The sequence below is a fragment of the Epinephelus fuscoguttatus genome, linkage group LG12, assembly GCF_011397635.1.
Source record: "Epinephelus fuscoguttatus linkage group LG12, E.fuscoguttatus.final_Chr_v1".
Lineage (NCBI taxonomy): Eukaryota > Metazoa > Chordata > Actinopteri > Perciformes > Serranidae > Epinephelus > Epinephelus fuscoguttatus.
Genome location: NC_064763.1, coordinates 25,050,883 through 25,065,794, shown reverse-complemented (window position 1 = coordinate 25,065,794; position 14,912 = coordinate 25,050,883). Strand labels below are relative to the sequence as shown.

General features: G+C 41.8%; 1 protein-coding gene across 1 annotated transcript in view; it reads right to left on the bottom strand.

The window, feature by feature from the left end:
* The window catches only part of LOC125898705 (neuronal migration protein doublecortin-like), a 34,952-nt gene extending 30,292 nt beyond the window's left edge, over positions 1-4,660 (bottom strand). Inside the window, exon 1 of the mRNA XM_049592586.1 lies at positions 4,503-4,660. The gene's annotated coding sequence lies outside the window, so the exon portion shown is untranslated. The remainder of the gene's footprint in view (positions 1-4,502) is intronic.
* Positions 4,661-14,912: the final 10,252 nt, after the last annotated feature.

The following is a 14,912-nucleotide window of genomic DNA, read 5'->3' as shown; positions in this document are numbered from 1 at the left end:
GATTCAGAGGTGATTTCGGGAACAAAATGTAATGAGACATTTAAATTGCTCAAATATATACACATTTATTTATATTTTGCAATTGGTTTGTTACAGTTACTTTGATAAAGTTAATTTGATTAGGCTACCTATTAAGCCCTTCAATCCAGTAAAGTAAGAAAAGAAAGTATGTCATCCCCATAAAATAATCCTCCAAGTAGCTGTCAATATCAAACAAAAATTATTTAAAAATACAATCTCAAAGATCTTAATTTTGGTCTCTCTGACAGCACCTATGGCGATAAGTGGTAATTGCAATGTGTTTGTTGGTGGCCGTCAGCGCTGGTTATTAGGATGAGGTAATCTTGAAAAGTTTTTATCTGGATCAGGGTTATCTAATCCAATGTTGCTTTGGAAAACTGGCACAAAAGTAAAATGGATTAGCTGATCGTGAATAGCAAAACATGGATCATTCTGATCCAGATTACATTTTTTGAACAGCTGGGCCCAGATGTAAACATAGAGTTGAACTTGAAAGACTGACCCCAGTGCCACAGATAACCAATCTAGCTACCTGAGTCAGTATCGGCCCGGAATTTGATACCACTTTTGATTTAGAGCATCCCCAGATAACCAGGAATAAAGTAACCAATTAATAACCACACTAGGGGATATCAGTCTAATATCCTCTGGATCATCTCTGCTGTCAGTCACCAAAGAAATACTTCCCTTCCTACATGACTTCAGCACAAGGTGAGCTAAACTCTGCACTCTGAATTTGGCATTAACCTCTCCTGTCATTAATCACTATGGCTGTCTAGTGCAAACACAGAGACATACATTTTGACTTAACAATGGACATGAGGAAGGGAATTTTATAAATCTGTAATGATGGTAATGGTTTCATCTGCATACAGGTGGACAATGAATGAAAACCACTAATCATTTTAAGTGAGACTAAAAGGACTGGTTGTGAATGGCGGTCTTCAGCAAAATGAGTCCTCATTGAAACACATCCAGACCACTTCAAAGAACATTGTGTACTGCATATGTGGGCTCATTAGTTACCTTGTGAAACCTGTGCTATCAGAAAAAAAGATCACCTTCAGTATATGGATTGAGTCCTTGAAATACTCCAGTGCTGAATGCTATGGCACCTCAGTGCTTTAGCTATTAAAATTTGCACTTAAACATCATCTTTACAGATGCTCCAATGGGCCTCCCACCTTCTGTGGGTTCGATACCCGGTGTCACCCGACCAAGGAGTTTTGAAAAATGACTATAAATAAGAAAAATCCTTTACATGTCTCACACAGTGCTGGTTTTGAATGACGTATATTTTGTCAGGTAGTCAAATAGGATTACACACAGACAGATTAAGATGGCTGACTGACTGACTGCATGGCACACATTAATTAAATTGCCCATTGGCAAAGATTCGATTAACAAATCACAAAACATTGTATAATTTATTAAACTGAAAAGCCATTATGATGGTGAATTTACTGTTTGCCAGAATACACCCATAAAGAGCTTAGACCCACGCTGCTGCAGCAAATCATGAATTAAGATGTTATTTTTTGCTGCGAGTAAGATTACAATCCAACATCTGCTCCGGCTAAACTGCTGTGTGAGGCATGTAGCATATATGATATGTCTGTAATCCGCCTACATACACCTGTGGGCAGTCGTCTCACTTGCCCGCATGAATCAGTAAATGGCACAGAGCCAGTTAATAAAGTTCAAGGGTACAGTTCAGAGATTGTTCTTTGATCAGTGGGTTATTCGCCAATTGCTGGTTTAGACGTGCCCCAATATCTCCAGGAACCAACAGCTGACCATAACACAATACTGGCAATGCTGTTTCAGTGAGCTGACATCAGGGTGTGTTTTAGTCACATTAGAGGAGGAATTTCTTTTCTCTATTTTAATATATCCAGCTGTTAATACACTGCCTTTGTCTCCAGTGTCATGAAAATGCATTAAGTGAAACATGAGTGGCAAAGCTATGTGTACAAATCAAATACCAAGATCTTGTGATATTGTACATTGGTACATTCCCCCTGTGGAGCAGCACTTAATATTTAAGTGGATTAAGTGTTACAGTAAGCACTATCAGTGCATTCCTACAAAATTTATGTCACCACATCAAGACTGAATTTTAATCTTTAATCATTCAAAGGAAAATGTTAACTCTGTTACTTGTCCCAAAATATCCAGACTTTGCTTGTTACAGGAGATCCACTTCCTCCTGCTTCCTAAAAATTATGCAAAAGATGCATCTGTTCAGCCAACACACAATACAGCACTCATGCTATGGGATGGACGGGCCAAAGGCTGGAGCAGCTTCTCTATTTAAAGACTGGCTTCTTCCTGTTAACCTACCACCTGATGACCACAGCTCAGTTGCCTCAAAGACCACAAAAACTCATTGAACCATACCTTTCAAAGTGACACACACCCATAAAACACTCACACCCACATAAAAGAGGAAGTTTAAAACCAAGCTCCACTGACATGATCTCATTTTCAATATACTGCTCTTTAAAGAGTGATCACATCCTAATCTTTTAAATATTGTATGTTCATCTGTTCAGTGGTTTGCCCAAGAATTAAACTTCCCAGTTTGAGCTACTGTCTGTGCCAATGGCAAATCTTTATCGTCATAAATTCACAAGTAGAAAAATGAATGACTAAGGATAAGATGTCATGCATGAGGTCTTTTAGGGTCACTTTGTTCCTCCTTGATGACATTTAAGACCGACATCACAGTTTGGCATCTTCTGTCATAGAAAGAGGTTGTCAATTTTGCACCATTTTGTGGCAAATTTCAGTCCCTCTGTGAAAAATTGTTGCAGTTAGAGGTGGGCAATTTGATCATTTAGCAACATTGAAACTGAGTTTTTTTCTTCTTGATTCACATGTCTGAGGAGTTGTCTGATGTATGCGAAACACCAACACTTTTAGATGCTGATACATCAATTGATTTATTGACAGATGAGTAATCTGCGACAAATTTGATGATCAAATACACATTTAGTCAAGCAAATAATGTCACTGTTCTCAGCTTCTCCAATGAAAGGGTGTTGGGGATCAATGAAAACTTGAATATCTATAGGTTATGGACTTCTGATCAGAGAGACAAGACTTTTGATGACGTCACCTTGGACACTTGTCACTATTTTCTGATATGTCATCGACAGATCAAAAGATAATCTTGAATTGACAAGGAAAATAATCATCATTTGCAGCCGTGAATATCACACTATTAATAGATTTGCGATACTGATCTCACGTATATCATGCAGTCCTATGTCTAATGAACATGTAATGTATTAAAAAGTAAAATCTCAGAAGTCTCTCCTGCGTCTTTCACCGTTTTCATCCCATCTTTTGCTCTAACGATCCCCTTCATTGTCCTCCATGTTTTAATGCCTGTCATGGTGCATGTAAAGATACGATATTGTACAGAGGACCACACTAACCAACAGCGGCCATTAAAATAGAAAAGAAGGAAACATGCTGCCGCCACCCATCCATGTGGCGGGGCCCTCCGATCCCCTGCTAACCCCTGTGCTGTGCTGCTGACTGGGGTTTTATGACAGGCACGCTGATAGGATGGGAGGGGACTTCTGGGTGCTCCTCAGCTGACAAAGGCCAGGTTTCAAGCCCATCTGCCGCACTAATGGGCAGAGCTAACAGTGACCCTTCCCCAGTGGAGCATCAACTAGGACAGTCCATTGTCTCAAACAGGGTGCATTGCCTTCAGAGTGACATCACCATCACTGCTGCTGCTCCTGCTGGAGGAGCAGCCGGCTCATTTCTCCAGCATGAGTCCACAAAGTATATCAATAATGGACACTAGGAGAGATTTTCACTATTAAACTGTATGACATCATGATTATCTCTGTATGGTTCATTGATACACTGCAGACTTTTATCAAAAGCTGAATAAAAACCACCATCACAGCAAAATGAACGCACTCCCCCCTAATTAAAGCCTGCTCTGAGCGTTAAGCAGCACTGCAGCAACATTATGTAGTATCTGATTTTTTTTTTGGCTGGTTCTGATTGTGCTCCTGGCTGAGCCACCCACACAACACCCCAGTGACTACACACTCCTGACAAACCAGCAACCACATTATATGACTCTCCAGTCATAGTCATACAGTTATCTATCCAGAAACACCACAGCACACACAGATTGTTTTAAACCACGCTTGCAAAAGGGGAAAAAAAAAGTTTGATGATGCCACACTTTTTCATTTATGATGGATGAGTGTGGCCACATGGCACAGCAGCAGCAGAGATGCAAGTTTTTCTGTAGGATAAAAAAGGGGTTGGGTGTGCGCACACCTACTCACAATCCACCTGCACAAAATCTGAAAACCTGAAATAATTTCTCCCACACACATACACTCAAAATGTCATCTCAATTTGCGCACTCCCAATCAAAACCCGATTTAATCTCGGTTATTCATCAGTAAAGTCTGCGGATAATCCCACCCAGTAAGCGGACTCACCTGCGTCGCTGCTTGCGGAGTGAAGGGAGTGTGTGGGGGGGAAAGAGTGTGTGTGAATGTGTGAGTCGATGCTGCAGGATAGCGGCACGCCGTCTCTCCCCTCGCCTTTGTCTGCTTCAGTCTGAGAGCCGAGCCGCTGCCTGCCTCACTGGAGGAGCCACTGGGTCCTAAAGCCAACGAGCCGTGGACACGCCCACTGTGGAAATGCTGTAGGTGCCAGTCAGAGTGGGCTGCTGGGGTGGAGCTCATGTCAGTCTCGTCAAAGGTACATGCAGGGAATACAAGGAGGTTATTGTTTACAGTTATGGGTGAGAGATGAAAGAGCTTATTAGAAGTCTCCTGCTTTGTGGATATGAAGCACCTCTACTTTCTGTCAAGAGGTGAAAATACTGTTTATTCTCTTGAATTTCTTTTTATTTCAGTTCCTTATTTTATTTCCTATCACCCAAGTGATACTCAACTGACAGGCCAAATCTGCCCTGCAATAGGGTGCTGGGGAGCAGACAAGCAGCACCCAGGAGAGCTGAAAAATGAAGCCAAAAACAGAAGTGCCAAAAACTGCAGTTCCTGGAATGACCACTTGAGGCTTGCTCCAAGAGTGAGTCAACCCCTACAGACACCCACGTTAAAATGCCCATCTTAACAGCAGAAAAAACATGTTTACAGCCTGGTACAAAAACTAGTTTTGGTCTATATAGCTAATTTATGTCATCAATCCATTTTATTAGGCTCAAAGTTATGAATATTTAAGGTCATGGCCACTTGAGTGACAGGCTGTCTGCGAGGCTCACTATGAGCTATGAGCCACCTCCACCCTCTCGTCCAAATGTGGTCACTTCTGGCACCAAAAACCAAGATGGCGACAGCCGAAATACCGAACTTGAGGCTTCAAACCAATGCAGTCCACAAGCCAATGGGTGACATCACAGTAGCTACGTCCATTAATTTATACAGTCTATATTGGCGGACCATTGATGACCATTTTCTAATTCACAGTGAAGATATATTAAGTCACTCTGGGATTTTTGCTTTTTTTTTCGTCAGTATCAATTAGGTGCATGAAAAATCCCCATAATCAGGGCAGGATCCCCCAGTCTGGTCAAAACCTAGAAACGCCTGACCTATGCGGGGCTGCTGAAACTGGATTTTCCTCCTTGCAAAGATAAATGAGGACAGCAAATGCTGAAAGGTTGAAAAATGAGAAATTGACAGATAAATTTGCCTTTATTTGCTGTCATATATAGGCCTAGTGTTAGTTAATTTAGTTTATAAGTTAAGTTAATAAGTCAGTTAATTTGGGAATAGGGAATTTAAAAAAGATAAGTTATGGGCTTTTTAATTTTGATTCATTTTATCTGATAAATTGTGTTTATGTTTGTTTATTAAAGGTGCAGTATGTAATTTCGGAGAAAGACAGTTGATTGTTGGGTCTCATCCCCAAGTTGTCAAATACCAACACTTTGTCTTGGTGGTTCAGTCCGACCACCAACCCAAGGTCATCTGCATTTGACAGCCTGGGGAAGAGATTTGGTAATCCTCTATTTTTCTCCAGAATTGTATAATGAATTTTTAACTGCCCCCGGGCCTCCTGTCATTTGCAAAAGTGGCCCCCAGGCAAAGCAAGTTGAGTATCCCTGAAGGTTGTGACTGTCTGTGTGTGTGTCCGTGCCGTCAGCTGACTCCCTTTAACAAAAAGCACAGTTTGATGTGTTCGGTCTGGTGGAGCTCTTTGTAGGTGGAAGATAAAAACTTGAATACCACAGTACTGGTTTCTGACTTCCCTTTTCTGGTTACCTTAAAGGACTATTTCATCGTCAGGGAACCAGAAGTTTAGTATCTTTAACTCTTAGCTCAACAATGACTAAACATCAAGATTGCTCACATTCATATATGTGACACATTCAGCCTACTTTCTTACATTTGCGTTCAACAGAACACCTGCACTGTCGTGTGAAAATATGTGGCGCAGCTTCAAAAGAAAAGTACATCAAAGAAGAGTTATTGTTTTCTACTTTAAAGAAATCATTTTACATGTTTGCTCTTAATTATGACGGGAATAATGAAACATCTGATGATGGGAATGACAGCTGATCCCCAGGGGGCAAGGGAACAAACGTCTGTGGTTGATTTTACATGAACTTATGCAGTTTGTGTAACAGATGCAGCAAAGTGATAGTCACTGTATGGATAAGGCTGTCAGGCTCATTTAAAAGATATTACACAGGGAGAAACTGTCAAACTGAAGGAGCCACCTTGTCACTACAAAGCCCACACTGGTCATTAGTTCATATTGAATTACAGGCTCGGGGATGTAAAGTTTTTCTCATCCTTGTGGCTGTGTAACCAATTTGAATAAAAAGGCTTTGTCCTAGTTATTGTAGTGCTGTATCGATTTCACTGAAACCTCTGTCAGGGTAGCGGAGACTCCATAAGCAGTGTCATACATCAGGGGGAAAGGTGAGATGTAGAGTGCCAGGGGTGTCACATGATACTCCCAAGAGGCTAAAGTGTGGCGAGGAAAACACAAACGTAACATCGCCAAACAAATGAACTCCATTGTCATGATACTCCTTGAACAGTAATGACTTCTGGGCTTCAAAACTGGGCCACAATACAGATGTGTTAGGTTGCATGCAGTTCATCTTTGGTCCAAAGGTTGAACAGCACTGACTTTAGGGCAACATGTCAAAGCTTTAGCAGCTCACTAGATAGTCAGACTTTTAATAATACTAGTTCAGTCCAGAGGGCCACTAGAGCATCAAAAAACTGTCTTGTTGGGAATTAGACTAAGAGGTTTTTTTCAACTAATAGGTCAAAATGCAGCACTAGTGCAACCAAATGTCCAACTATGTGCTGAGAAAGACCAAAGTAGTGGAGGAAACTGACATCTGATGTCAGGATATGGAATAAATTCTCAATCGGCTTTCCATACTTCCATCATTCTTTATGGATAGTTTACCCAAGCACCTGTGGCACCCCAGAACTTTTTCATAGGGGTGGCCAGATGGGGCGACTGAAAATCTTATATTCGCACACCAAAACCAAAAAAAAAAAACATAACTGAACTTCAGGGATTCTGTTGTGCTGTTTTCATATATAGAGTTAAGGAATCACATACTGATGTACTTTGGTTTCTTTCTTGAACAGTTAACATTACTAATATCTGATGTGCATAGACTGATTTCTTCCACAGTTGTTGGCCATTGATCCTTCGTTGGTGGTGGTTCTTTACCCCAATTCCTAGTTCTTGCTTGCTGCTAGCAATATTTTGATCAAATATCTATCACTCGCAATAACATCTTCTTCAGAAAAATTACATAGATAAAGCACCAAACAACTGTGAGGAACCTCATATCCTAGTATGTGCTCAATTTCTTTACATATCTTTTTCCAAAATACCATTATTTTCTCACATTTCCATAAAATATGATTGTGGTCTACATCAAAAGACTCACACTCTCGCCAACATTTCTGGCAACTATGGAGATGTTTACTTTTCTGTTCTGGTGAAAGCAATCCTGTTTCAATGTGTTATGTATCTGTGTGTGTTTTAATTTATTCATTGCTTTCCAAATAGGTTGGATCTCCTTTTCTTAAAATAAAAATATACAGCTTTAATTTGAAGGAGTACATTGATTGTAAGGAATAAAATATTTACTGGAAAAAGCCTTCTAAAGTTTAGGGGAGACTACTTGGTACCCTACCCTGGAAATCCAGAGTTCTCGCAAGAGCACAATTTGAATTTGCTCAGCGAGTCACTCTGGCAATCAGTAATAATGCTCATTACCCATGCCCAAGAAACTGAGCTGCACCAATCACATCGGTGTATCTGATATAGGCGGGCCAGAGGCGAGCTAAACAGATGACGACAGTGCTCCGACGACGAAGTCCGGAATCAGTCAGTAAACATTGCAAGATGGCTATAAATGAACACCAGTTGTTTCAAACGGCTTTGGCTGCTACAACGAACGAGTTAGACTTGGCTTTTTCTCTAAAAGAGGAACAGAAGACGGCGCTCAAATCTTTCCTTTGCAAGAAGGACATTTTTGCTGTTTTGCCGACCGGATACAGCAAGAGTCTAATCTACCAGTTAGCTCCACTGGAAAGGCTCTGGATACGTCACCCCGTGTATTGTTCTGATTGGTCGTAGTGTTATCCAATTGCGTGCAGTGATATTTACAAATGCATGCTTGGTGCCGCCCCTCGAGTTGGGCCATTTTCATTACTCATGGCCAGACCCTAAATCTTTCTAGATTTGGGTCTGGATTTCCAGGCTACTTGGTACCCATAGAATCCATTTTCATTCAGATATCTCGAGGTGAGAGGTCAAGGGACCCCTCTGAAAATGGCCATGCCAGATTTTTCCTCGCCAAAACTTAGCCTAACTTTGGAGTGTTATTTACCCCCTTGCTGACAAACTATGCCAACATGGTTGGCACCAATGGATGTCTGAGATTGTCTAGTTTCACAGGATACCATCTGCCTTCACATTAGCTTGAAAAATAAGCACGCCACAGCCTCTTAAAGACAGTAATGTCATCATCCACTTATTTTTGCAAGGGCAGGGCACATCCTGGCCACTGCTAGGCATTAGTTTGCTTGGCTTGAAAGTTACCGTCTTCCTTTTTGGTGATTTTGTCAATCAAATCTTTTCATTATCTCATTATATAATTATTATTATACTATTATATAATTACCTCATTATATGAGTAAATAAAAGTGGCAAAAATGGATATTTAGAAAGTAGGTCTTTTTCTATCCATTATTTATGAAGTTGCACATCATATTCCTGCTTCTGAGAGTGTGAGGATAAGACTGTGACAAGAGCTGGGTTGAAGGACACCAAAGATTATTTATACTGCTGCAAACATGTTCCTTAATTGTACTGCTTTGATGCCAGAGAAGATGTCACCGAGCAGCCCACTGCTTTAAACGAGTAGACCAATGGATAACAGGTCTGTTTTTAAAGAGCCAACAAAAGGAGTTGACTCTTTTCACAGCGGGCCGCACTCTCTTTGTCGTCTATTCCTCTCCCCTCAGGCGGAAAAGCTTCACTTTAAAACTCAGCTGTCGTCGCATTCTGGAGCCTCTCCTTTGCATGTCATGCATAACTCTAATTCACTCTGATCACTGGCTGCTCCGCACCTCCCTCAGTGAGGTCCCTGAGGACTGCTGTCCACTGCCTGCAGTCTGTCAGAGGGGAGAGGGAAGAGAGTGTCAATGCAGAAGGGAGTTTATCAGGATGAGGGACGTAGAGGGAGCAGATTTGAATATTTGGCTCTCAGTTGGGTGCTGTGTCACACTGCGTTTCATGCCAAAAGTGAACATGTACTCAGCGACTTTCCAAATCTGGTCACATAAACCCTCTCTGGGGTATGAAATCATCATAAAACACATCCTAATATGTACTGTTTGGTCACACAGAAAAGGCCCCTTACCAACAAGACTGAATGTGAAAGGCAATGTTCACATTTGTTGTCTACTCATATTTTACCAATGTTTTGCCTGGTAATGGAAACCAACCTAATAAAAAAAAACCTAGAACTATCACCCTGTGGTTGTATGCCTCAGTGCACCTCCTCAAAAGAAAGGATGGTGAGGCATTCAGGTGCCATTCACCAACGATGGGTTTATTGCAGTCTTCACCACAAAACAACAAACCTGGCCCTCTCATGAGGTTAAGACATAGTCCTGAGCTTATCTAGACACTTAATTCTGCTAACTATCATCACTCTTCGCTGCCTGCCATCTTCACCATGACACACCGAGAGAGCTGCTTTCCTCCATACACACACTGCAGCACACGTTCCCTTCCAGGTTACCCACAAGGCCACCATCCTTAAAGGGGAAAAGGGTGAGGTGGTAATCTGATATTGAGTAATGGCCAAAGAGGTGTTCTTGCAGAATATTATGATGTCACATTGAAGCTGACCTCTGACCTTTTGGATATAAAATTTCAACACTTCATCATTATATTATATCAGACATTTGTGTGAAGTTTTGTCATAATTAGAGTGAGAATTGTTGAGCCAAAAAGATGATTTGTGAGGTCACACTGGCCTTAACCTTTAACTAGCAAATTATAATCTGACTTTTCAGTCCAAGTGGACGTTTGTGTCAAATTTTAAAAAATCCCTTGAGGTATTCTTGAGATATCATGTTCACAAGAATGAGGTGGATGTAAGGTCACATGGGCCTTGACCTTTGACCACCAAAGTCTAATCAGTTCATCGTTGAGTCCAAGTGAACATTTGCGCCAAATTTAAAGAAATTTCATCCAGATGATCTTTACGTATCGGGTTTCCAAGAATGAGATGGATGAAAGGGCACAGTGACCTTGACCTTGACCTTTGCCCACCAAAAACTAATCAGTTCATTGTTGAGTCCAAGTGAATGTTTGTGCCAAAATTGAAGAAATTCCTTCAAGATGTTCTTTCAGTATTGCGTTCCTGAGAATGAGATGGATGAAAGGGCACAGTGACCTTGACCTTTGACCACCAAAAACCAATTAGTTTATCGTTGAGTCCAAGTGAACGTTTGCGCTAAATTTGAAGAAATCGCTAGTGTGGAGTCATAACAAAACATAATACAGTATACATTATAACTGCCAAAATGCTGTTCATATACTATAAGTACAACCAGTCCTGGGTTTTTTTAGATACACAGTACACATATACACGTTCAAACCCTTTAATCATCTTTTAATGAGACACAGTATGAGAGGAGTAAGATGTTACTCCTGGCACTTTAAAGACGTGTGCCAGTGAATAAAAGTTCTAAGTGCTGAAATTATTCAAGAATATGAAATAGGAAATACTTTTCATACATCATGACTGCCAAATAGAGAGCCCTTTAACAACAGACCATTCAATATTATTTAAATTCTACGTCTCAAATGTCAGGACTCTGGAAGAAGGATTCTGATGAAACGCCTTAGTCACGACTGTCCTTCCTGCTAGTGATGACTAGCATTTAATGCCGAACCCTTGGAGTGAATGTTGTGAATTTAACACAAACGAACAGCCTGTAGCTTGTGTCACCGTCAGGTCAGGTCAGGTCAGGCAGAGTTTCCAGTGCAACAGGCATATGATGGTAATGCACTGGAAGTGAACTGCACAGTATTCAGTATGACAAGTTAGAGTAATCATGTGTTGTAGTGTGGCGGCCATTTCCTGTAGTTAAGTAAACACATACAATAGATGCTTTCATCTATCTGTCTCTCTTCCATTTAATCATTTGCACAGTTTTCCATATCTGATTTGTTTCTTGAATAAACTTGAATGGACACAAGCCCGGTGTTAGTACCCAGATTTGAATAAGGTACAAACAGCAAATTATAGAGAGAGTGCTGGGCTGGTCGTCATATGACAGGGCTGAATTAGGTGGACTGCAGGATAAGCATAAGTGGTTCACAGCTGGTGTCGGGGGGAAACACGAGAGAGGGGTGGGGAAGGCCGGCCAGCGAGGGGAGGGGAGGGGTCTGGTGGCAGTAGTGGGGGGGCAGTTGCAGCCATGACGACTGATGGAGGAGGAAGTAAACAGATGTCCACAAGCTGGCAGACAGGCCCAGAGTGGCCGAGCCACTGAGAGACAGGTGGACATCCAGGAACACAGTGGGATTGCAGAGCGACTGTGAAGCCAAGGAGCAAGGCTTTGCATATAGAACGTAAACTCTGGAGTCATGAATAAATCTGTCATCATATAATTTAGTGAACGTAAAACAAACGAGGCCCATATTTGACTCTGTAGAGTAGAACTGCACTGGTCACTGTGAAAGATCTTTGTTCATTGTTGTACTGACACAATTGTGACTCCATCTGGTGTTGTCCACTACATCAGAGTAACTGCTTAAGGGACAGCTCACCCCATGATCAAAAATACATTTTTTTCCCCCTCTTACCGTGGTCTCATCTTGAATATAATGGAACAAATGAAGGATCCATCCACTGCCAGCTCACCTACAGTAGCACCACTGAGCTAACTAATGTTACAGCTCAGCCAAGGAGGACAGCATTAATGTTTACATTTCGCGCTGTCACAGGCATGGGCCTCTTGTCCATGAGTATATGCACACAACACATTCTCACTCCAACCTCGTCACATATTGACATTTGGTCATGGACCATGTCAAGTTATGCCTATTACATGCTTTGTCTGCTTTCAAAATGTACTTCCGTTTCCACAGGAAATTTACCATTTACATACGAATAAAAGCACTATGTCAGTAAAACAATGTTAAGTGGGGTTTTTATATCCAACAACTAACACGTGTGGTTGGGTTTAGGCAACAAAAGCACATGTTTAGGTTTAGATTCACCTCTCTCACAGGTGAAGGTCTGTGTTTGTTGGACTCATCCACCTTCCCTCCCACACGCCTTACTTGGACTTTTGCCACCATAACTTTCATTCTTGTCCCGCCACGTTTCTCCCTGACATCGCAGTACGGGTAAACTAACACAGCAACTGGCTGCTGATCATGCTGATGTTAAAGGATAACTTTGGTATTTTTCAACCTGGGCCCTATTTCCCCATGTGTATGTGTGCGTATGATTCATAGGTACAACTTGTTTTAAAATTGGTTCAGTATTGAGGGAGGCGGATGCAACTGGCAGCCGCAAAATGAGCTGAAACGGTACATATGGGGGCAAATGCGTCCCGTATAAGGTTGCGCATTAAAAGTGCTTTTTTTCGCCACTGACTGGTTCAGATCGCCAGTGCTATCTCTGTAAATAGCATACTAAGTGTTTCCCTTACCCTTCACTTCCTCTGGGCTGTGTGTGACGTCATCTCGCGACAGCTTTGCTTGTTGCCGAAAGAGATAACAGAGGAGCCACGCAGAGCACTGCTCAGAGTGGCGCTGGTTGTCACGGAGTACAGCTGAGAGTTTTACTGCATTGATTGAAAACAGTGGTTCGTGTTTGTGCTTATCCAAATTGCAAGAACAGGATGTCGCGCAACACCCCGTAAGTTACAGCTTTCATAGGCTGCCTTTGTCGGACGGTGAGATGCTGAAGTTGTGGCTAGTTGTGCTACAAATGGATGCTAACACTCCTGTCCAGACACTGCGCCTTGCAGACCATCGGGTCTGCAGTGCTCACCTCTCCCAATATGACTACTACCAGCTGAAGAAGAGAAGACATCCAATCCCGAAACACCTCTTCCTCAAGAAAACGGCTGTCCCAGGAGTAGAGAGAGCTACAGACACAGTGGAGGTAATGTTATATAAACAATGTTCGATTATTTTCCTTTTCAGCAGTAGAAATTCATAATTATACAATATAATCGATAGAGGAAGATGCAGTAATGCGCAAACTTATACGGGACACATTTGCCCCCATATCTACCGTTTCAGCTCGTTTCGGGGCTGCTGGCTGCATCCGCCTCCCTCAATACTGAACCAATTTTAATACGAGTTGTACCTATGAATCATACACACACATACACATGGGGAAATAGGGCCCAGGTTGAAAAATACCGAAGTTATCCTTTAAGGGGCAGCTTTTTCATCAGTATCTGACATCGCAAGTCACTGCCCAAGTGCTGGATTTTGTGCAGTGACACCATTGGCAGGTGTAGTTTGGTAGAAAGAAAATAGTTCCTACATAAAACTGCTCACAGCAAGATCTGCGGATTATCCTGAGTCACCGGGTCATGATTTCACGCTTCTCAACAATGCTGCACTGAGGGTGTGAAAACCACTTGATTATGGTTAAGGAAAGATCACGTTTTGGCTTAAAACACCAAAAATAGTGGTACAAAAGCTGCTGGAAAAGAAGGGACAGGTTGGTGAAAAACACCAAGGTTCAGTGGCTCAAACGCCGCTGGGAAATGCCACAATGTGCTCCTAAAAGACAGCTGGTGTTATTTATTGGTTTTGAACAGTGGACTGCAACTTGACAGGCGTCTTCCTGAGGTCACACCACCCACCATTCCCTCCACCTCCAGATGACGTGATATGATACATATAAAATGTGCAAATGTAACATATTCGTGGTTTGCAGAAACATACATTGCCAACATCGTCACCAAAACAATCTTAATTGATAAACAGTACAGGTTAGAGGAAAATGAGGTGTTTTTGATATTGGGATGAACAGTCCCATTAGAAGGTCTTTGTTCATTATTGTACTGACACACATTGTGATTCCATCTGGTGTCCACAAAGTTACTATCAAGATGGTCTCACTTAAACATTTTTAGCCAACTGATGAAGACTCCCAAAATACAAGAGGCCAAATGCAACACCTAACTCATCTTCATGACCCTAATTGCCATCTCTCCCAATTTGTCTTACAGTGAAATCATGACATGATGAGACAGCGATGATGATGCAGTGAGAAAGCCTTCATCCCAGCAGTCCGCATTAATCCATCCCTGTCCTTCTTATAACCCACCTCAGCGTTTTGCAGA